Consider the following 23,593-nt stretch of genomic DNA (forward strand, 5'->3'; position numbering starts at 1 on the left):
TGGGATCATACACTCCTTTAATATAGTCCCATTTCTCCACAGATCGTGCCTTTATTGCCATCTGCGAAGCTGCTCCCTCCGCTTCCAGCTCCAGACTTGATGCTAAAGTACTGAGAGTAGGGATGACTGTCTGTAATGCACTTGATTATGGAATGAAAGATCACTGCCTGCCTGACTTCTTTCCATGCAACAAGCACACACCTCCCGGCTGTGAAACGGTATGCAGATGGGCGTAGGGGCTGATTTGGATTGCTATTGGTCAACTTCTCATCCAATGACTGCAAAGAAAATAACATTTTTTTCCCCCTTCTCATTCGTATTCCCTGGGAAAGAGCACGCTGGTGACTTGCAATTCTTCTTCAAAGATGTATCATCTACAGGTACAAACTCAGCGTAATTCACAATCTTTGCTGAATAGTTATTTTATTGTTGTCCTTTGCGTGCTCTGCTCTTTATGTTTATTGTATTTCCTCATCTATTCGCCTCTTAACATGTAGTTGAGGCTGCGAGGAGGTTTAATGAGGAAGCACGGGTTGTGGTGTCTTCGGTATGCGTATGCCACACACACCTGTCTCCTCCAGCTCGGATGTTTCAGCTGAGTGCTGCCTTAGGGTCTGGGGTATGGATGAAAGCAGGCTGTCTGAGGCTCTGCTCAAACAGAGGGGATGTTGGTGGCTTGTGGAAAGGAACTGAAAAACATGGGAGGATTGTATCTGTTTTTTCTGATTTGCCTGCTGTTTGTTACTCACTTGGGGAGTCTGGTTCAATCCCCAACTGTTGTTGGGTGATTGTGGGGCAGGCTTTTCATCTACATCTAGCTAGAAGGTTGTGGCTTTTTCTTTCTGATGTGAAATTTGCCACTGTGCTTCATGCCTTTGTCACCTCAAGATTAGACTTGCAATGTGCTGTATTTGGGGTATATGATACATGTTTGTGGAAAACAAAAAGCACATGGCATCAGTGTTACATGGTTTGCCAAATGAAATTTTACAGCCTAAAGTAAATGCACGCAGAGTAGTAAAAGCAGAACACTTGAGTTCTTCATGCTACACAGAACATGTGATATTCAGTGTTTTCAAGACAAAAGAATATGTATAGAATATGAGAAGGGGTGAGGTATTGCAGCAGTTGTTCTCTCTATAGAGATATCCCCTGCTCTCATCCTTAGTGTTGATTTGTGACTAGTTATTGCATTTTCCCAGTGTTCCAGAAATGGTTTCCATACAAAATCAATGTCTTGGGCTTTCCCATCAGAGTTATTCAAAAACTTGTGTTTAGAATTGTCAAAGCTTACTGCTTTTAGCATAAGGAAGTACACAGAGATAAGGCATGGCAATATACAGAGATTTAAACTAACTCTTCAGTCTTCAAAATATAACTTTTCTGGCTATCACAGGCCTGACCCAGAGCCCAATTAAGTTAACAAGAGTCTTTCCATTGACTTAAATGAGGTTTGTATCAGGTCCAGTGAGCCTGATCCTGCAGCCCATAGGATGACAAAATTTTCCATTGACTTAAATTGGAGTTAGCCTAAATCCCTAATTGTTGAAATCTTAGATCATCAGATTTGAGTGGTTATGTTTCTCTCACCCATTAAACCACTGGATATTGGAAACAGCACAGAGCTAGCATTTACTGGAAGTCTCTTGGCTGATATATCAAGTCCTTGAAAGAAGTAACACAGAGATGTGGAATTTTTTTCCAGCAGCCATCACCCTGTGACTGCCCCAGACTAGCTTGTTACATTTCAGTTAGGGGGAAAGTCTTAACCCTTTAAGGTGTGTTTTTTGCTGCATTAGATAAAGTGAAAAGCCTCTGTCTGAATGTCCTGTTTGAACTGCCATGATGAAAACATGCAGCTGTAGCGTCATTTGTGATTCTGAGAGGAAGAATGATCCAATGGTTAGGGATCTAGCCAGGGAGAGGCCTTGGTTCAATTCCCTCCTTTGCCACAGACTTCTGGGAAAGTCACTTAGCGTCTCTCTGCCTCAGTTCCCCATCTGTGACCTGGGGATAATAACAACTGCCCTGTCACACACAGGGGTGTTATGAGGATAAATACATTAAAGATTCTGAAGTGCTCAAACCATATAAGTACCAGGGTTCTTAGGAGCTGCAGGTTGCTTGGCAGTGTGAGGTCAAACAGCCATGTATCTAGGATTAGCACGGTACACAGAAGCTGGAATGCTCCAGCCAGTTGCTTGCATTGCTTGCACATAATGTGGCTGATGTGAGGCCCCGATGAAACATTAAGGAAGAACTTGCATCATCTGTCAACTATCCTTAGGGCCTGCCCGCTTGCTGGTCAGATTCACTGCCCACTTTGCTCCTCTGGTCCTGGGGGTGTGTAAAATTCAATAGACAGTCATATCAGTGTGGTTCTTCTTTCTTCTACAAAAGGGAACATGATGTCAGGAGCCCATACAGTGCCTGGGCACCAAAGGGATCTGTTTATCTAAGTGTTGAGATGGACCTTGGGGTTATCTGCCGTTGGAAAACTAAGATATTCAGCCTGTCAGTTAATTGAAACTGCAGATGCACATTCTAGCCCATGACTCACTGCTCCTTTGGAAGCTTAAAAGGAAACTGCAGTGTTAAGTTATAATACATTTGACAGCTCAGTGTGCGTGTGTGTATGTTTATAACATGGAATGGATCGTATTGATTTGATATGACAGTCAATGAAAATATGGCAGTTTCAAGAAATATCTAATATATTATTTTGATGCTACTAAGGTTTTTAGATTTGTGTTGTTAATAAGTGAAGTCAGCAGTCTCTCTTGTCATATTCACAAATTAGTTACTGAATCTCTATCAGATTCATGAATTAAAAGAAAACATTCCAGAAAGATTTGAACCAGGACAGTGGATAACTGGAAAAGAAATAGAGGAATAGAATCTAAACTAACATTTTCTGTTCTATAGTTGTATTTAGTATTGTAACTGACTTACACTTTAATATCGGTTTCAGTAGCCTGACACAATGACAAATGGTTTGAAGTAGTATATTGTTATGATTGGATTGACTGGGATGTTGTTGCAATTTCAGGTAAGAAATAATATTAAATATGGGAGATAAGGGCCTTGATTCTCTGGTGCATTATAGCAGCCCTAAAGCCAGCAGGTCTGACCAGGGAAGGATTTCCCAGCAGTTCTTATATTGTATTCCCTTCCAGCTGCTGGGGGGCATGGCCAGCGAAAGGGGTTATGGCTGGGTTGTGGCTGCATCCTACTGATCCCCAGGTGCCTACAGGTTGCTCTGACTTATACCAGAGAACCAGATGTACTCGGGAGACACAAAGCCACCTTTTCATGCCATCCACCTCCATACTTTTACCTTGTTCTCCTGGGCCTGTCTGGAGAATTTGCACCACACAGTAGACTCTTTGTCCAAGTGACATTGCTACAATTATCTATAAGATCAGAGCAAACCAGCCTTAAAGTCAGAGCCACTTCCAGCTGTTAAATGGACTGAGCTGTGCTGCTATCAAAACAGGTTGAGCAGGTGTTTACGGGAAAATTTTCCTTTTGGTTAACTCAGAGGGAAGTGTGTGACTGACTCACAATTTCCTGCAGCACCTGGCATTCTTGTGACCAGAGGGATGTCAACCCTGGACAAATTCCAATGTGTATAATTGCATTCTTCCCTCCTGAAACGCCTCCTGCGCTTTGATATGCAGGAGTTACTTTTCCGCTTCGCTCCTTTTTAAAAAAAAAAAAAAAAAAAAGCTGGTTATGTAGTCAAATGTTTCTAGGACCAAATGTGGAAGCTACATTTCACTGCTCCTTTGTCATAACACACCACTCAGCATGGTGGACAACCAAATGGATAACTGCATAGGGTTTAATACTGTAAGCAGGGCCAGGAGTCCTATTCTGCCCTGAACCCATTTAGAAAGGGGATGGGGTTGCCCAGGCGTAAATTGAGTTGCTGATGGCAGAATAGTTCCAGAAGGAACTTTTGATATCTGGAGATCACCTGCAACTCAGCTTCACATGTCACTCAGCAGGTAGCATTCCACATAGATACTCCTTCTCTTGCCCTTGGCCATCACACATCCCAGATGACGTTTTAGCTGACATGGCAGATCATAGCTAACCTAATGATCTCTGATGCTTGGAGCGGCTAAAGAAAAAATCCAGGGCTTTTTACAGGTATCTAGTGTATGTACAGATATGTGAGACTGAAGGTATGTATTATCATTTGTATCCTATACACAGGTCTATCTGATAGACAGAACCAGCAGTTAGCCAGGAGATAAACACACTTAGTGACTGTTTTGCAGTTTGCAGGGTAACAAACCCTAGAATGAGTATTGGTGTATGTGTTGTTATTACTGTATGAATGTAAGCATGTTTGAGTCATTCTGTGTGTAAGTGGATGTTTGCATGGATAAATGGGTGCATATACCTGGATCAAACCAGAGCTGATATTTGTAGCTGTGTGCTTGTGTAATTGGGTAATATGGTGGTGCTTTGCATGAAGGTTAAATTGTCTTCATTTCAGATACTTGGACAAACATCCGGGATCTGAATATTAGCCTTCTGCAAATTTTTCTCTTCCTTATATAGGGTTTAAACCCCCACAATTTAAAAAACAACCTTATGGGGGCCCTTACCCTCGTCTCCTCCCCCCGGCCTAGAAGAATCCTGAACTGCTGGTAGAAATCTGCCTGGATGGTTCATAGTTCTTTTAATTTAGAAAGGCCAATATGAATGGGATGTCTGGATTCCAAAAGTTCAGAGGGGAAACCCCATTTTGGGTATGCCTGTATTCACTCCAACACACAACATGATCCTAATAAGTAGGGTAGGCACATGCATGTTTGCTTTGAACAAGTAGGCACGGAGATGTCTGTAGAGATAGGTGGGCTCGCAGCAAATCACCAGGGGGAAGATTGTTTTGATATAGTATCTGTACAGTGCTCAGCACAGCTGCATCCAGACCCTGACTGGGGCCTCTGAATGCTACTGTAATACAAACAAAAGTAAACTAATAATGGACATACTAGAGCAGGAGACTGGAAGTCAGGGGCTCTGGGTTCAGTTCCTGGCTCTGCCATTGGCTCTCCTGGACAAGTAACTTTTTAAAAGAAAACTCTTTGACTCAGTTTCCCCATCTGTAAAATAGGGATAATAGTACTTAGCCACATCAACACAACTAAAGTGCTTTGAGATAATCAGTGAACTGCATTTATTTTGTTTAAAGCTTCATTTCCCCAAGGTCTCATTTTCTAAATCCAGTATTACTGTAGTTATACTGCACCTTATCTCCATTTAACCACAAGAAATTTGTGGTGGTGTTGATGTCGTCATTGGAAAAATGAAAATTAAAACAGCGGAGGCATTGGTAGAAATACTCAAGTTGTTTAAGTGATTTGTCACTTTACAATATTTACATTAAAAAGCTGGGAGGAAATACAGCATTGCTGAACAAACACAGTAATCTAAAATGTGCTAACGATTGGCCTATTATTTTAAATCATACCCAATTGGCTATGTGATTTCTTATCATACTGGTAATATGGATTGCTGCAGTTTCTTTCTCTCTGTTATTTTGATAATACCAAGCAAATCTTCTTGAAAATGAAATGAAAATATCTTCTTGAAAAGTCCTATTCAATTTTAATAGAAAAGAATAACCTTTCTGTAGGTTGTTTGAACCATCCTATAGACTTTAAGAGAAAATTCTCTCTCTACACCAGAATTCTATTTAAATGGTTAAACAGACATAATTTTCTATTAAAGTCAATACATTTTAGAGTAATTTCTACAGAACCTATTGTATTTCTATACAATCCTTCTGTTTTCTCTCCCACTAAATTCCACAAGGGAATGGCTGATGCTGTATACCAAATGAAGCAAGATGGCATATTGGACACATGCTTTTCAGTGCAAAGAGAGAACCAACATTGAAATATTGTGGGTGAACTCCTGGCCCCCTAAATTCCAACTACTTCATCCTTGGATGCCAATCCTAGGGGCTAGGATTTCATCCTATGAGTGGAAAGTCATAGAAACCGATTTTTATTTTCATATTTGAAGCTGGTTTCTGAAAGTTGGCAGGTCTTTTCCAAAGGCAAGCAATGAGCTCTGATGATCTAGCAGAAAATAACTATATCTTTTTCAGTTGTACAGTCTCAGAAATCTAGGAACCCTAGCAAAAGATCATGCCAACCCTTGAGAACTGCTCTGTAACAGGAAGAGCTAAAGTATGTAAGGAATTTAAAAAGTGAGAAAGAAAAATTGAGAATAACCCTGAGAGAAGTTAAAGCAATAGCCTCACTCTGTGGCATACTGGCAGTGAATTAGAAGGGAACTGTTATGCTAGCCCTGTGAAATGTCTCCTAGCTAGATGATGATAGTGCATTTAATTTCTGTAACATTTGGCAATATCCTGTCATGCCAATAAAGTTTATTGAGCTGCAGCAAAATGTTAGGGTCGGATTCTGCAAATGCTAACTGACTTGAGTAATCCTTACTCATGCAAATAGCCCAGTAAGGGTTCATGGGAAATGTTAGTTAAGGTTTCATGACACATTCCCTTTCCATTCCAAAAACACATGGATACATTATTCCCACCTATCTATGCCCTGGCCCCACAATACATATATTGCCATCCTTTTGGGGTTGCCTATAGTTCTGGTTTCCCTCTCATCACATGATAGATGAGACAGGACAGACAGACTGACAGAGAAGGTAGAACGGATTCGGCTTTGCAGTGTTTGGGGTAATGTTGATAAGCCAAACTCTGAGCCTTTTTAGGTTTGCCTGTCACAACTCTTAATGCATTGTAAATTCAAAGTCATCCCAATGTGCATTTGTGCACCTGTGATATATTCACCACTTCTGTTTTATTAGCCACTTCAGAGAGAGAGATAATTACACCTTAATTTGAGGTGTAGCTGTAGCCTATGTTCTAGCACCTCACAGCCTCTGGCTAACTGTTTGAGCTGTAGCTCACGAAAGCTCATGCTCAAATAAATTGGTTAGTCTCTAAGGTGCCACAAGTCCTCCTTTTCTTTTTGTTTCCCTTTCTGTAATCTTTTAAATACAGATCCTCACATGCTCAAGCATCTCCAAAGCTTCGAATAAAACGGAATAGCTGAATATATCCAACGTGCACATTGGCATGACTTGGTATTTGCAATGGATTAAGAGTTGTGACTAACTGGGCTGTAACTACCCCTTTAATTTGCAGGAGATGTACAACAGCGTGAAAATAAACGGCATTGTGATCCTGAGAGCTGCTGGGCCAGGCTGAGACTCTGCGTGAGGTATAGTAGATTAATGATTGTGAAGATTATTTGAAAGGCCTTTTCTCTGAATCACCACATTGGTAGCATTCCCCCCCATCCACCGTACCAGGACTGACCATTGCAGCTTGCCTTATTCTGCCCTGATCAAAGAGGGGCCTTTTGTAAATGGCTCCCTTTACTTATTAACGTTCATTTTTTGCATTGCCTGGCCAGTATCTGGATTAGCTCAGGAGCCTGTAATTCCTCCTTGACCATTTTCTACATTATTCTCCCTCTTTCATTAATGTCTTGGTGAGAATCCAGAAAGCATTTGATGTTACATTAAATAGGGTGTGTAAAAAGCAACCACAGACTCTTATGCAGATAAGAAAAGGAGTACTTGTGGCACCTTAGAGACTAACCAATTTATTTGAGCATAAGCTTTCGTGAGCTACAGCTCACTTCACATGCATCTGATGAAGTGAGCTGTAGCTCACGAAAGCTTATGCTCAAATAAATTGATTAGTCTCTAAGGTGCCACAAGTACTCCTTTTCTTTTTGCGAATACAGACTAACACGGCTGTTACTCTGAAACCTGTCATTATGCAGATAAGTAACCTGTTTAGATGTGCAGTTTGCATTACAATTGACAAAGGCTCATTTTACATTTGAAATGGACTTTTCATTAATGCTATGGACTATTTTAAAAATACGGGGTGACTTTCAGTCCTGTACAGAAAGCCAGTGCACAGCCTATGCACCACTCGAGTCCCATCGAGGGCTTAAGTGGGATTTAAAACCTTAAGCCTTGTGCTGAAATGAATTTCGCCCTCTGGTTTTGAGTACACCAGATTGTGGTTTTGTGATTGCCTACAAGGTGCTGCATGGTCTGGTGGTTAGGGCAATAATTTGGGAGAGCCAGGTTCAATTCCCTGCTCCATCACAGGATTCCTGTATGACCTTGGGCAAGTCATGTTGGCTCTCTGTGTCTCAGTTCCACAGCTGTAAAATGGAGATTTTAGCACTTCCCTACCTCAGAGGCATGTTGAGGATAAATAGGTTAGTGTGGAAGGCACTGAGGTACTGCAATGACGAGGTACCTAAAGTAGATAGGGAGACATGCAGCTACACACTCTGAACCATCTAGGACCAGCTCTGCCAGGGCTTCATGTGAACAGTCACCCAGGTAAGCAACCCAACAGGTAACTTACCATTCATTGAATGGTGCTGGATCAACTGAATTGGAATGGGAGTCATGACAACAGGTCCCTGGGAGAGGGGGCAGGAATGACATGCAATAGCCTTCCTATGCAAGGCTTCAGTTTCAGATAATAGGAAACATTTTGCTCCATAAAGTTGGTCAAACATTTCTTCTACCCTCTTGGAGAGCAGACAGTTCTCTTATAGATGGAAGAGATGCAGCCTTCAGGGCTCTGCCAATGGCACCAACTGACTTCTTTACTAGGACCGGGTGAGACCCATCCACTTCCATGTCTTTGAATATCAGCGTCACAAGTTCTTGGAGAGTTAGTACTCTGCATTGAACTGCTTGTCTCCACTGGGACCCCTGGACATTAATGCTTTACTCATCAGACCGCCCTTACATGCATTGCCTTCTACAAAGAAGCCTGGAAACTGAGAACAGACACTGACGCTGGCTGTAATATAACCTGACACAGAGCCACAATAGACACCATCCCAGGTTTGACATGACTCTGCTCCATCTGTTATACCAATAAAATAAAAACCAGCAGGATCTTATTAAAGGGGAAAAGGCAAAATGCCACATTTATTGTGAATACAGAAAGAATCCTAGTAAGCAGTTAGTTATAGCTATAACATTCCATTCAATTTCATATTTCTTCACACATTCATTCATACACACACACAGGTTCTGCAAGGTTGTTATCATAATTACCAGCCTTAGAGTTGCTCATGCCAAGCCACTGGCCAGGTGGCCTGGACATGAGGAGGTAGCAGGGCCTTGTCAGATGCACATCTGACGCTCCTGGAAGTTGGTTTGCAGAATCAGACCCCAAAGTTCTCACTTTCTAGAGTCCATTTTTATAGTAATTTCTTCCTATGCCAGTCTATGGGAATTGCTTCATCATGCTGTTGCTGAATCAATCAGCAGATGGCACGTTCCTGACGGCTCCGTGCTGCTAGATGTTATCTTGTTCTTTGGTTCTCCCATTCTTGAGGCTGTTGGTGGATTCCAGTCTGCCCTCCGGGGGTCCTCTGGTTATTTCCACTTGACGCCTTCTTCGGCCGATGGACACTGGATTCTTAGGCTGGCACCTCCCTGATCATTCATTAATTATCCACACCAAGCATCCATCCACATACATCTTCTATCTCTTTTTTAATCACAATTGTTAACAAAGCGAGATGAATACAACAAAAGGGCGGGGAGTCTCTGGGTGCTGTTTCTGTTGTTACAGAGTATTGCTTTGAGTCACTCTCTCTGTGTGAGTAGTTGTTGTTACAAAGAATTGCTTTGAGAACAGACTCTGTCTTAGAATGTACTAACACAATTAGCAGCTTGCAAGTTTCACACATAGAGGGAGAGAAACAGTACCAAAAACCAAGAGACCTCTTAATTAGTAATACCCTGGAATTGAAACTATGGGGAATCAAACTCATTTGTGATTTTAATACGGAACTACTTTAATATGATCCAACACATCTCTTGCAGTGGAAGCTACAGTGCTCATAAAAGGGCATGACCCAGGCCAAGTGACCTGTCACATGGCCTGCATTTTTCTCTCATTCCAACAACCAAGGGTACTCTCACACCACGTAGGACCAAGTGGTTGTCCTTAACGACTCACATTTTTATGTGGTGTGCATGCAGAAAACCTTTTCCTGACACAATCTCTGCTGAAATGCCTAGGCTAAAACTCCCACTGTAGGGCAAAACTCTCATTGACTTCAGTTGGGCCAGGTTTTTACCCTCAGAATGTTGACCTCTAAAGGTATGTCTACGCTGATAGGATCTATACTGCTACTTTTAGGAGTGTAATGGCCCACTGCCTCCCTGCTGCACGAGCCTTTCCCTGCTGTGTGTAGCTACACGCCAGTAACAAGTGTGGACACAGCCTGCCTTTCACTGTGGCATGTAGCTACGTATGGAGTGCCTGTATTCTACCTGCCGCTGCAATAATAGGCATTGTCTGTGTTTCTCCCAGATCTCAGCACTTCCACAGCTCCCTGGTTGATTGATTATTGTTAACAGTTTAGCCATTTCTAATCTATTGTTCTGCAAAACAAGATCATTGACTTGGATCCCTGACACTGAATCATGAAGCACTTGCAATCTGATAATTTACAGACCCCAGGCTAAGTAACTGGCCTTGATTCTTCTGTTGAACCTGTCTAATTCCTCCACGTGTGGTGAGGTTTCTTCCTCCTCCAAAGCAAAGAAAAGCACCCACAACAGGGAATTGCATGGGGCCAGACTTCAGCAGCCCTACAAGTGCTGTTGATAAGCGCTCTCTCTCAGCCTCCCAGCCAGCCCAAGGTTTAACTTGGCAGCACTCACAGTTCTCAGGGAAATCAGTTCTGCTGTTTACCAGCACATCCCTCCATCCTCCCACAAAAATCCCTTAGTATCAAAAGATACATTTTAAAAACCACAAAAAGCCACAGAACCCCTAACCAAAATGAAGCACTAATAATACAGTAAAAAAATTTTTTTGGGGGGGAAATCTGGCTCTATAGCAATAAAATCATCCATTTGAGTGCATTCTTAGCAGCATATTCTGCTCATGTGATCAGATGTTGTTGTTTGTTGACTTAGGGCCAGATTTTCAAGAAGCAGATAGGTACCTAGGGTGGAATTCACAAGGGAGATCTAAGCACCACTGGTATTCACCAACCCCCGCACTCAGCTGCAGTCCAACTCTGTAGGCACCTAAGGGCATGGCTACGCTCGCAGATGTAGAGCGCTGGGAGTTAAACCAGCCTTCGGAGACCGCAGTAGGGAAAATGTTGCCGTGTGTTTACACTGTCCGATTCAAGCACACTGGCGTTGCCACATTAGCAGCTCGTGCAATGCCACAGAGAGCAGTGCATCCCAGCATTCAAGTGGCTACAAAGTGCTTTTCAAATGAGGGGCGGGTGAGGTGGAGTGTGACAGGGAGTGTGTTGTGTGTATGTGGGGGGAGTGAGAGTTGGTTTTTGGGGTGCTGAGAGCATGTGTCAGCATTCTGTCCTGTATGTTCAGACAGCAGCAGACCTCCCCCCCTCCCCTGCCTTTCTCTCTCTCACACGCACCCAGCATGCCACACTAATGGCTGCTTTGTCCCGGAGCAGAGAAGCAGCCGGCTGTCAGAAACGGCGCTTTGAAAGGGGATATCTGCAGTCCTCCAGTGAGGTCAAAACAATGACAAGAGTGGCCAATTGACTTCAAGGGATTATGGGACGTTTCTGGAGGCCGACCGCAGCACAGTAATGCAACACCTTGTTCCCGCTGATGCCCGGGCGTTTCAGCCAGAGCACAGCAAGCGTTAATCTTCTTGCCGAGGTGGAGTACCAGGAGTGCTCCAGCTGCAGAGTTCAGGTGCTCTACGTGCCTTGCCAGTGTGGACGGGTCGGGAGTTAGGGCGCCTGGAGCTGCTTTAATGCGCTCTAACTTGCAAGTGTAGCCAAGCCCTCAGTTTCCACAATTAAAGGCCCCAAGGTGGCTACATTTGAGCAGCTGGACACACGTATAGCTGCCTAAGCCCTGTCCCTAGCCAGTGCCTAACTCACAGCAGGGCTTACAAATGAGGGGCTTCTCCTGCCTATCTTGCTTTTAGGACCAGAGCCTGTGGAGTGGCGAGGCCACCCCCGTGCAAGAGGGGAGGCAGGGCTCAAGGGGGTGGGGGCGGACAGGCAGAGCAGCATTGCCAGCCCTGGGGGGAGTGGCGGGGGGGAGGCTTCAGGTGAGCAGGCCAACCCTGGAGGCAGGGCCTCAGCCTAGCCCCACGTGGTGTCCTGTTTTCCCTTTGGGAAATATGGTCACCCTATGGAAACACCACTAACCTCACTCCAGAAGAGGCATTCATGGCTGTGAATCCCTAGAAGGAGGCACCTTCCTTCAGCCTAACTCCCTTTGAGGAGCAGGACTTAGGCTACACCGCGCTCCTAGGCATTTCGTACTGGCTAGCCTCTGTGGTGGGTCCTCACTCAGCTTTCTGGCTTTTGTGACTTCCTTTTTTTAGTGACTTCCTTTCCAACTCTCCCCAGGCTTTGTACCTGGGCACTTAACTCAAGAGATTGAATTCTATTCAGGGGCAGGGCAGCCCTATAAGTCCCCCTTATCAATCTGGCCCCGAGTGAGATTCCCAAAAGCACTTAAGTGAGTTAGGTGCCTAGTTCCCATTGACTTAATGGGACTTAAGTGCCTTGCCCACATTTCTAGTGGCTGTAAGAGGGTGGTTGACCCACTAAATGAAACTGGGCTCAGCTCTCCTGTTCCAGTCCACAGGCTCCCAGTGGGGCCACTTAAGAGGACAAGATGGCACCTGTGGAGCTATAGAAGCTCATTCAGCCATCAGAGCAGACTGAGTTAGTCAGGAATCAGACAGGAGAAGGGCAACAGATGAGAGCTGCCAGAGACAAGGTTGTTCCTGGGAGAGGGCTGATGGCAGGAGAGCAACAAGAGGGGTTTGCTGGCTGACCTTCCCCAACCCAGAGGGCCAGGGCTGCAGAGGGCCGGAGGCAGGAGCAGCAGCAGCAGCGAGATGGCCAGAGAGGGCTGAATGAAGGGGGAGCAGTGGACAGACCTTGCTGGAGTATTAGACCCTGAGGAGCAGTGAGACGGCTGGGGGAGTGGGAGGCACGTTCCCAGCAGAGTGGGAGTTCCTGCTGAGAGGAGCAGGGTTCCGCCCCAGAAGGAATGTCTGGGTGGTAGGGAGAAAAGCTGCTGGATAAGGGCCTACCCGTGATGGAAGACACTGTGGGGGTACAGTGAGAACAAGGACTATGTGCCCTGGGGTAATATGAACTATGCTTTGGGACTTTAGTTATAGCCTATCTGCACAATGTCCTTGTAATAAACTGGCCCCCAGGAGAAGAATTGTTTAAGTAAGATCCTGAAGTGGAATCCTTTGGGTTGTCCAAGAGGGAAACTGAGGCAAGGAGCTATTAGTAAGCCTGCCATGAGGAGGTGCCCAGGAGGAGGCCACTCTTTTACAGTGGCTAAATACCTTCAAAAATCTGGTCCTTGGGTGCCCAATCCTGCAGCAACATCTGCTTCAGTGGGAGTCTATATAGCCTCAATCCTGCATCCGGATATGCCATCTACAGTAAACAAAACACAAACAGTAATACTAAGATGTTTTTCAACTTTCACTCCGTTTCATCTCTTTGTCCCACTGTTTGTCTTTTTTTTTATTTAGTTAGAAAGTTCTGCAGGACAGCATCTGTTTCTTACTGTGTGTTTATACAATACTCACCCATCACCAAAATGCGGCAGTCATAAGAGCAACACTGAACAATCCCCTTGGGAAAGCAAGTGAAAAGCAATTCTATCACCAGTTAAAAGTGACAGGCGAATTTGGGTAAATAGCATGTTCCCTTAACTAGCTTCTTCCTTTAGGTCCACCAATGACTATTAGCCAATATGGCAAATCCTCCGACTGCCAGATGTGGGGACTGGATGACAGGGGATGGATCAGTTGATGATTGCTATGTTCTGTTCATTCCCTCTGAAGCACCTGGCACTGGCCACTATCAGAAGACAGGATACTGGGCTAGATGGACCACTAGTCTGATCCAGTGTGGCTGTTCTTATGTATCTTACATTTCCATTCCTAATAGCCAAATCCTTTTCATAAAGCTCTTGAAATCAAGTTGGTGTACTGTTAACCTTGTCAGCCACTATGATGCTAAGGAGGTGAAGTAGGACCCTTCCTTTCCTGTGCGTAACTAACATTATCATTATACCCCAGTTAGCTACAAAGCAGACTTATTTTTTTTCCAGCTGTATTTGTTTTCAAAGTGCGGCTGAGGCCTTGTTGTTCCCCTTGGCTTGCTGTCACTTTAAACACAGGCCTCGCTCCTGGTTCGGAAGGATGATGCAAGCAGCTTCTCACTTTGCAATGATGTCTGGCTTTCTCACTGTGAAAACTGACCAGTATGCTACTTAACAAAGTCACATTAGAAAGCTGTTGCTGTCATGAATAAAAATACCTCCCTACCTCATCAACAGCCCTTTCCTCTGAAATGTACGGCTCTTCTGGCTGCCCTATTTTGAGGACTTAAGAAGGACTTGACTCCAGTGGTGAGTAGGCCTTTTGCAGGTCTTCTACATAAGAGTGAATTTCAGCCTGAGAGAGCAATTGCAGAGCCACTAATTAATTAAACCATAGTCTCCTGCTAAGCCTTTTGTAGTTCTAACCGTTAGGCCTTCCCATTGGGGTAATGTTTCTTCAGGAGAATCTCTGATTTATTTTTATGGATGCTGTGCTATGATCAGCACACAAAGGGTTACCAGATAGCAACTGTGAAAAAACGGGATGGGGTGGGGGGTAATAGGCGCCTATATAAGAAAAAGTGCCAAAAAATGGGACTGTCCCTTTAAAAACGGGACATCCGGTCAACGTAAGCACACACAGCCAGGAATACTAAGAGCAGCTGTCCATAAACTGGATGTCAGTGAAGGATGCAGGATCAGGCTCAATGTGATGATGGAACAAAAGAAATATGGGTCAGAATTTATTATTAGACACCTAAAGAAAAGGAAGGAAAAAGAATTGGTTACAATTTGTAATACAGAGGCTGAAATTACATCGTGGTATCACTGCCATTAGAGTGTGGGTCTGGGGTTTAATACCTGTAATAACACTAATTGAAATCAATGGGAGTCTTCCATTGACATGAATAGGAGTATGAGTAAGCCCACATGACTGAGAGAAACTATAGCATAAAGCCAGTGTAGATAATGCACCAGGATTATAAAAAATGTGTATTTAGTAATTGAGTCATGTCACTAACCCTCCATTAATATGAATTTGGGACAATTAGTTACCGAAAGAGCATAACCCCTGCAATTACACTGTAATTCCATGTAACTACCATATAATTAGACACAGTATGATAAAGTGTAACCAAAATATGTGAGAATTATCCCTCCGCTACTTATTATAGTCAATGCATCTATTTTATTTGTTTTCTTTTTCTAAAAGAAACTCCACACTAAAACTCCATCCAAAGCTCTGGGTACGTGCCACATGCATTAAAAACACAAGCATAGGAAGTATAAAATATAAATAGTCCAAAACGGTAGCATGCCTCTTACCACCTTAGCACACATCAACTAATTACCAGCCATGAGACCAACACAACTTAACCACCCTATCCCCCACCCCCAGACAAACTTTTAATATGTGTTAACTGAAAATGATTATGAAAGCCAGGAGTTCTGACATCCTTAGGACCGAAAAGCCCCAATATCTGCTCTCATTTACACTTTCAGCTGCAGCTTTATAGGAATGTAGAAGTGGCCACACTGAGACTCAGTCTATACCTAAAACTTAGGTTGACCTAGCTATGTCTCTTGGGATGTGGAAAATTCACACCCCTGAGAGATATAGTCAAGCCAACCTAAGTCCCACTGTAGACAGTGGTAGGTCAAAGAAGAATTCTTCCCAGGGCCGGTGCAACCACTAGGCAAAACTAGGCAGTTGCCTAGTGTGCCAAGTGATTGGGGGCAGCCAAAAGCGCGCGCTCTGGGGAGGTGGTGGAGCGGAGGTGAGCTGGGGCGGGGAGTTGCCACACACGGCTCCCCGGGCTGAGGGGGGGGCGGCGGGGAGTTGCCGCACAGCTCCCCAGGCCGAGGGGAGGGAGAGAGAGAGGGGGTGGCAGGGAGTTGCTGCACGGCTCCCTGGACCAAGGGAGGGGGCAGCGGGGAGCTGCCACGGGGGGGCGCCTCAGGGTGGGGGGGGAGGCATGGAGCTGCCATGGGGGGGGTGCCTCAGGGCGGGGGGGGGGGCAGAGAGCTGCTGCAGGACTTGGGGGCCTAGTCCTTGAAACATCCTTGCATCGGCCCTGATTCTTTCCTCAACCTAGCTACCACCTCTAGAGGGGATGGATTAATTACAGTGAGGGGAAAAACCCTTCCCTCACTGTAGCAAGTGTCTACACTACAGCCACAGCACCGCAGGTGAGCTGGTGTATTGTCTGTAGTGTAAATGTACTCTAAAATAGACAACTGCTCTGCCCAATCTGGTATCTTGCCTCTGGCAGTGGTCTATACATCTTCCCTTAAGGGAAACCAAACACCCTGTTACTGTATCTAGCCAATTTTGCAATGCTACTGCATGAAGAAACTTTCCTTGACACCTCTCTGCGAGAGATCAACTTGTATCCTGAAGTCTGATAGCCAATTTTCCTTGTGATACATTTTCACCCAGCATCTGAGCTTAGTGTAACTGCCCTGGTTACATTTACTGTAGCTGCCTAGATCAGACTAGATCAGCGTTTCTCAATGTTTTTTCAGGCAGATAACCCCTTATTTGAAGTCAGAAATATTCACAACTCTCCCATTATGTGCACTATAAAAATAAGAATACAAAAAGATGTAGCAGTATTAACATTGATAGGCCTGTGTATGAGAGAGAGTGAGTGTGTGGAGAGGCTGAGAGAGAATACTTGTTCTTGAAGGGTAAGAGTGTGTGACTAATTGGGAAATGAGATTTTCTTTGCTTTGGATTGTAATAAAATGTTAACATCTTTGTGACCCCCCAGTTGTCACAAGCACCAGTTAAGAAACACTAGACTAGCTGATCATAATGGTCTCTTCTGGACCTAAAATCTATTAATAATATACTTATTAATATTCCAGACCCCTTAACTACAGCACTCAACTGTTTGCCTCAGTGATTTTTTACGGTAGTAAATTCCACAAACTGATTAAAAAATACATCCAGAAGTATCTCTCCTCAGCCTACACTCTGGTGTCCAATGTCTCTGTATAGCTGCCACCACCAACTCAAAGAAAACAGGATAACTTAACAACAATAACCCCAAAATATATTCAAATAGCTGTAAAGGATCATAAAGCAGTGTGCAGGTGTGTGCATGCCTTTTAAACTACCTTTTTGTCTGTTGAATTGCTGAAAGCAGCTGGACCTTGAGTATCAGTTATCTCAAAGACAGCAACTGCCACAGAAAAGGAGAAAGCTGAAATGGAAAGCGTCAGTTTCAACAGATAACACACATCAGACGCTAAGGAATGAGTTTGAATGTATAACACAAAGATGGGCCTGAGTCACAAGGTTGAGGTCTGAAGAGCCCCAAAGTTCTGGGATGTTTGAACATAGAGGTTTGGGTCAGACTCCACCATGAGATATAAAAATAGCTTTAAAAAATTCAAACATTTACAGTTTTAAAAATGGAGTATTTTAAACTTTATTAAATAGTACTTTGGGACTGTCTAAAAGACAACTAACGTTTTACTAATCAATTGAATATGAACTAAAAATTCTTCATAATCTAAGTAGAACAACATACTCCTGGAATTATGAGTATCTAGTCTATCTATATTTCCAGGCCTGCCATAGAGTAGGACATGGGAGGACTTGTGTTTAAAAATATTCCAGTTCAAGGAATCATCACAGCTCTACTCAAAATGAAGTCCATTTCTTTCTTAGGGAAGATAAAACTTATGTCAACTATCAATTGCATGTCTCAGTGCTTCAGTGTTGCAAAAGCTGATGCAATATTACAGTGATCCAGTCTGTGGATGCGTAGATTCTGATGTGCAATGCCATCTAGCGAAACCATATGAAACTACAACTAGCATACAGACCTGCTGAAGTCTAGTCTTGCAGCAGTGCAGAAGCTAGGCATATATATCAATCGACTTGGATAATAACAGAAGTTAAGTAAAGTAACCTTGAGATTCAAGCCTTGCAGCACTGGTTTTGTGCACAGGTGACTTTTCAAGACACTGAAGGCCTTGAAATCATCTTATCCTCTTCAACATGGGAACGCAACAACAATCAGGGTTTTCTGTTATAAACTCCTTGGTTATTTCAGAGTAGCAGCCGTGTTAGTCTGTATTCGCAAAAAGAAAAGGAGTACTAGTGGCACCTTAGAGACTAACAAATTTATTTGAGCATAAGCTTTTGTCAGCTACAGCTCACTGCATCGGATGCATTCAGTGGAAAATACAGTGGGGAGATTTATATACATAGAGAACATGAAACAATGGGTGTGGTAACTATGGGTATCTATGTATATAAATCTCCCCACTGTATTTTCCACTGAATGCATCTGATGAAGTGAGCTGTAGCTCACGAAAGCTTATGCTCAAATAAATTTGTTAGTCTCTAAGGTGCCACAAGTCCTCCTTTTCTCCTTGGTTATTGTATTTCTGATTCAAATGGTCACACAGATATACACTTGAGGCACTGTAGAGTTACAGACAGTTGATTTGATTACTCAACTCTTTAAGCCCTTTCAAAATTGTTTGGAAAGTTAATTTCCCTCACTTTTGAAAGCCAACTCCCTCTTTCAGGAAAATAACTGTTTGTTCTGCCCTCTACCTCAGAATGCTGCCATGTACTAGTAAAGACCAACCCATCTACATGTATTCATCTCCAGCTAGGCCCCTGTGCAACCTACACCCGGGGAAACACTGGTGTAGCTCCTCATAAAATGACACTTCCTTTCCTGAGAGAGACAAGGTGAGCAAGATATCTTTTAGTGGACCAACTTCTGTTCATGAAAGGGACAGGCTTTCAAGCTTTACAGAGCTCTTCCTCAGGTCTCTTCCTTTGCTGTCTTACATGCTTTGACAAGCTCCACAAACATTTACAATGTTGACATTTAAAGTATCAGCACTGGCATCTGAGTTAGCAGGCAGCATTGAAGTGACTGGGACAGGTCACACCTCAGAGTTATTGTTTCAGCCTCTCTGCAAATTCAGGCAGACATCACCACATCACTTACACCCAGGCCATATTTTTCATGCTCTTTTTCACAACTAGAATAACTAGAGACTTACTTTTTAAAACAACTGAAAGCTGAGGTTCTGGAAAACAGTTGAAAGCTCTATCCCAACTCTTCCCCTCCTCCCCAGCTCGTCTGCCATGCCCCTCCAGGAGGGTGCATAGAATCATAGAATATCAAGGTTGGAAGGGACCTCAGGAGGTCATCTAGCCCAACACTCTTGGGAAACAATGCTGTAAGGGCAGTAACCTTACTACATAAAATAGGTTATTTGGCTCCAGTCATATAGCAGGGGTAATATTTATTCACTAAAATGAATTTTGTGTGTGTGAAATATGGTGAAAAAGAAAACAATAATCAAGTTATCTGTCCGAGTAGCCCCTGATTTTGTTAAATACAATTAGTTATTAAAGAGCTGTTCTATTGTAAAGGAGAGGGAACAATGTCAGTTTTGATGTAATCTCTGTTAGCTTGCTCACATAAATCCTAAGGGCTTGAAAGAAGAAAGCTAATTGTTTACCAAAGAGTGTTATTGAAATAGCTGGCCAAGATGTGGTCTCCAGCTGCCGTCAAAGGCACACAACCCACTTTCATCACAGTGGTGCGAAGCCTACAGGCCCTGTTTGACTCCTCACTATACTTGGCTAGTCCAGTAGCATCAATTTCCAAAAATGCTTCTTTCACCTCCAGCTTGCCAGGAAACTCCATCCCTTCCCCCTAGATGGGGCCCTACCCACAGTACTCCATGCATTTGTTCTCACCAGGGTGGACGACTGTGCGTATGTTCACACTGCCGCTGGAGGTGTGACTATACCACATGCAGCCATAACTGAGCTAGCTTTAATCTAGCTAGCTGTGAGTACAGTAGCAGTGAAGGGGTAGCTGTCCTATACTGACGTCCGTGCTGCCACGGCTTCACTGCTATTGGTATTTGTGCTAGCTAGAAAAAACTAAACTTGGGAATGTCTACACAGGCTGCTGTCACCTACCCAGATTGCTGCGTCGACATACCTCATAACTCGTTGGGTCAGAGCTGAATGTGAAGATGATGCATGTTCTCCAGCTGGTACAGAAAGCAACTGTCCAATTTCTCTATGGCTCAAGCTGCTGCAAGCACATCAAGCCCAAGCATAAGTCCCGTCACTGGCTCTCAGTAAGTTTCCCGTACCAGTTTAAGGCCTTGGTTCGAATCTCCAACACAATTAGTACCTCAAACCTCAGCTATATCAAAGTCCAAATTTCCATCTATGAATCATTGTGATATCAGTGCTCCTCTGGGACAATGCAGATGACAACACCCGGGACAAAGCATGTGAGAGTTGGGGACACAGTCTCCTCCATCAAGAGGATCTAGCTACGGAACAATCCTCCAGAGGAGATCAGGCAAATCCAGCAGCTGACCATCTTTAGGAAATGCTGCAAAACCTTCCTCTTTAAGACCAAAAGTGATGCTCACAATACAAACACCCCTTTCATTCCCAAACCCAACCAATTCTCCCACCACCCCCCAAAAAAATCCCCAAATCTGTCGCAAGCAGAGTTTTGACCTTGAAAAGGAAGAAGTGTGACAGATTTGTTACCAATCTGCCTGGGGCATCAGGTGATCAGGCTGAGGTTGTGACAGAAGTGCCAGAGACTCCAAGAAGTCCACGAAGGACTTTGCAACTACTATTGATTTTACAGGGAAGGCACTCAGGTACTATGGTGGTGGGTGGCCGAACAAAACCCAACAACAGATAGTAGTTATGATTAAAAATAACTCTGGGCTCAAGGGACAATTAACTTAAAAATCTCACTTCTGTCCAAAAATATTTTACTACTATTGTTGCAAGTAACATCCAGAATGACTGGAATAATGAAAAATATATAGATTCCTCCATTTTTTTCCAGCTTGTGCATTCAGTAGCTCTTTGTGCCTAGTCAGTTTCACTCTCTCCTCTGTATACACTGTAAGGCCCTGATCCTGCAAATACTAGCGCACAAGAATAGATGTACACATATGAGTTTGACAGTAGGGAGTGGGGAGGATTGACCTGGGAGTGTTGCGGGGGAGTTTTACTGGTACTGTCTGCATTGGTGATGGGATATCAGGGTGTGGCTTCACTTGAGGGATGATACCTGAGCACATAACCTGAGTCAGGAGGGGGCTGGGACCAGTGACACCTTCTGCCCAGAAACTGGACAAAGGCTGGAAGAGGAGCTGGGCTGTGTGGCTGGGTGAGACGGCTGGAGGGGGTTTCAATTTGGAGCTGGCTGGGGAAATGGAGGGAGATCCTACGCCGGGGTCTAGGCTCTCTGCCCCCCAAGATGGACCTGACTGAGGGGGTCCTGTTGTCTGGACCTATAAGCTCTGTTTTGGACTGTGTTTCTGTCATCTAATAAACCTTCTGTTTGGCTGGCTGGCTGGCTGGGAGTCACGGTGAATCGCAGGAAGTAGCAGGTGCAGGGCCCTGACTACCCCATACTCCGTGACAATGAGTTGTCCCACTGAAGCCAAAATTCTTAATGAGCCTGCAGAAGTGCAGCCTTGATTAGTCAGTTTGTTGTTTTGGCTGTCTGGGATTTTCACACAGTGACAGGTGAGTGACAACCCATCTATCAAATAGGAAAATGAAGTTATAAAACTGCAAAATTGGCAGATGAAGCCAGGGACAGGAGTAGCATCTGAAACTATTTGACATATTTTTTAAAATGGGCTAGATTTCAAGTTGACAGAGTTTCCTTAATAATATCACCAGTGATGCTGATCAGGTGCTTTCAACATTGAATAATTTCCTGTTCCTTTCAACATTGAATAATTTTTATATATGTTTTTCTGTTTGGTGTTATGATGATTTTCTAAAAGATACATGCTAGTTTAACCACAGCTACTAGACTTGAAGGAGGAATTAACTCAGGGAAGTTCTATGGCCTGTGTTACACAGGAGGTCAGACTAGATGACCACAATAGTCTCTTCTGCCCTTGGAATCTATGAATGTCAGGCAGTTCCCACCGTTCAGCTTGGCTAATTCATAAAGTGGACTCAGCAGCTGACAAGAGCTTCAGTGTTCATGGTCAAGATGTTGATGATTTCTGTGATGTGTTCTCATCGGATTGCAATGTATTATAATGCACAGACAAACTTCTGTTTGAAAGATAATTGGAGCCAGAGTCTAAGGCATGTTTCAGTAGCTGATTATGAAGTGATTTTAAACATCCCTTAGTTGTGATCCAGCTACGTACTTATACAGTCAGATAATCCCTTTCAGGGCCTGGCTCTGGGCCTGCATGACAGGGAATGCTCTCAACTAGTGGTAAAGTGGATCAAAAAGGGAGTGTGGGAGCTCACCAATTCTGGTGATTGTGTGTCATCATAACTCTTGATGTTGTGGGCAAAAGTGACATGATGCATCATCTTGTGTGATTGTAATGGGAAACGGCTCGGGGAAGAGGAAAGAGAGAAGAGATGGAATATATCAGAAAGGAATCTACGTGACCAAATGGGTCAATAAACAGCTAAACAAACTCACTTCGTAATGGGACATTAAAACATTCCTTAGATTGCGTGTGATGGGGTGTGCAAACCCCACACTGGGCAACAAGGGGTTAATGAATTACTTTGGGCCCAGCCAGCCCTTCCCTGCCACACCTGCAGCAAATGCTCCATGTGGCAGAGGAATTAAAAAACAGGGAAACATCTTATTTGGGGGCAGGCCTGTGATTCCTGCAGTGCAGAGCAAAGTTGAAGGCTGAAATCTCTAAGATAACTGTCCCAAAGGGCCCTCCCAGAAGGGAGGAAGGAAGGACGGACGGACGGACGGACGGACGGACGGACGGACCCCCCCCCCCCCCCCCAGAAACAGTCAGAGCATGGAACATTCCCCTTTCCCTCACATATGGATCCTGGATATTGGTAATCCCTTTTTATTCTCTTGGTTTGGACTACCCAAGCAGGGGAAGCCTTGGACTGAGCTAGCTTGGGTGGGTAGGAAGTGACTCAGAGAGCACAGCCTTAAGCAGCTTTGGTTGCCAGATCACTAATAGCCCAAAAAGGCCCTGGGTTGGAGCCTGGTGGAGTGGGAGGACCTGGGCTTTTCTACCAACAACCCCTCTGCTCGTCATGGGTCATAGCCCTAACCACTCGGCCACACTTCCTGACCAACCCCAAGTGAGGACTGTTACACTCTAACTCAAATCATCTTTCAAACAGAAACACTGAAGCTCTTGTCAGCTGTTGAGTCCACTTTATGAATTAGCCAAGTTGAACTGTGGGAAGTGCCTGACATTCATAGATTCCAAGGGCAGAAGGGACTATTGTGATCATCTAGTCTGACCCCGTGTCCTAGAACTTCCCCAAAATAATTCCTAGAGCAGATCTTTTAGATAAACATCCAATCTTGATTTTAAAATGGGCAGTGATGGTGATTCCACCGTG

General features: G+C 44.1%; 1 long non-coding RNA gene across 1 annotated transcript; it reads left to right on the forward strand.

Annotated features, from left to right (window-relative positions):
* The first annotated feature begins 311 nt into the window (after positions 1 to 311).
* On the forward strand, positions 312 to 23,410 carry LOC140910228 (uncharacterized). The gene is made up of 3 exons (XR_012158463.1): positions 312 to 380; positions 7,202 to 7,277; positions 20,153 to 23,410. It is a non-coding gene; the product is annotated as an uncharacterized lncRNA (long non-coding RNA).
* Positions 23,411 to 23,593: the final 183 nt, after the last annotated feature.

Source organism: Lepidochelys kempii, chromosome 4 (genome assembly GCF_965140265.1).
Source record: "Lepidochelys kempii isolate rLepKem1 chromosome 4, rLepKem1.hap2, whole genome shotgun sequence".
Classification (NCBI taxonomy): Eukaryota; Metazoa; Chordata; order Testudines; family Cheloniidae; genus Lepidochelys; species Lepidochelys kempii.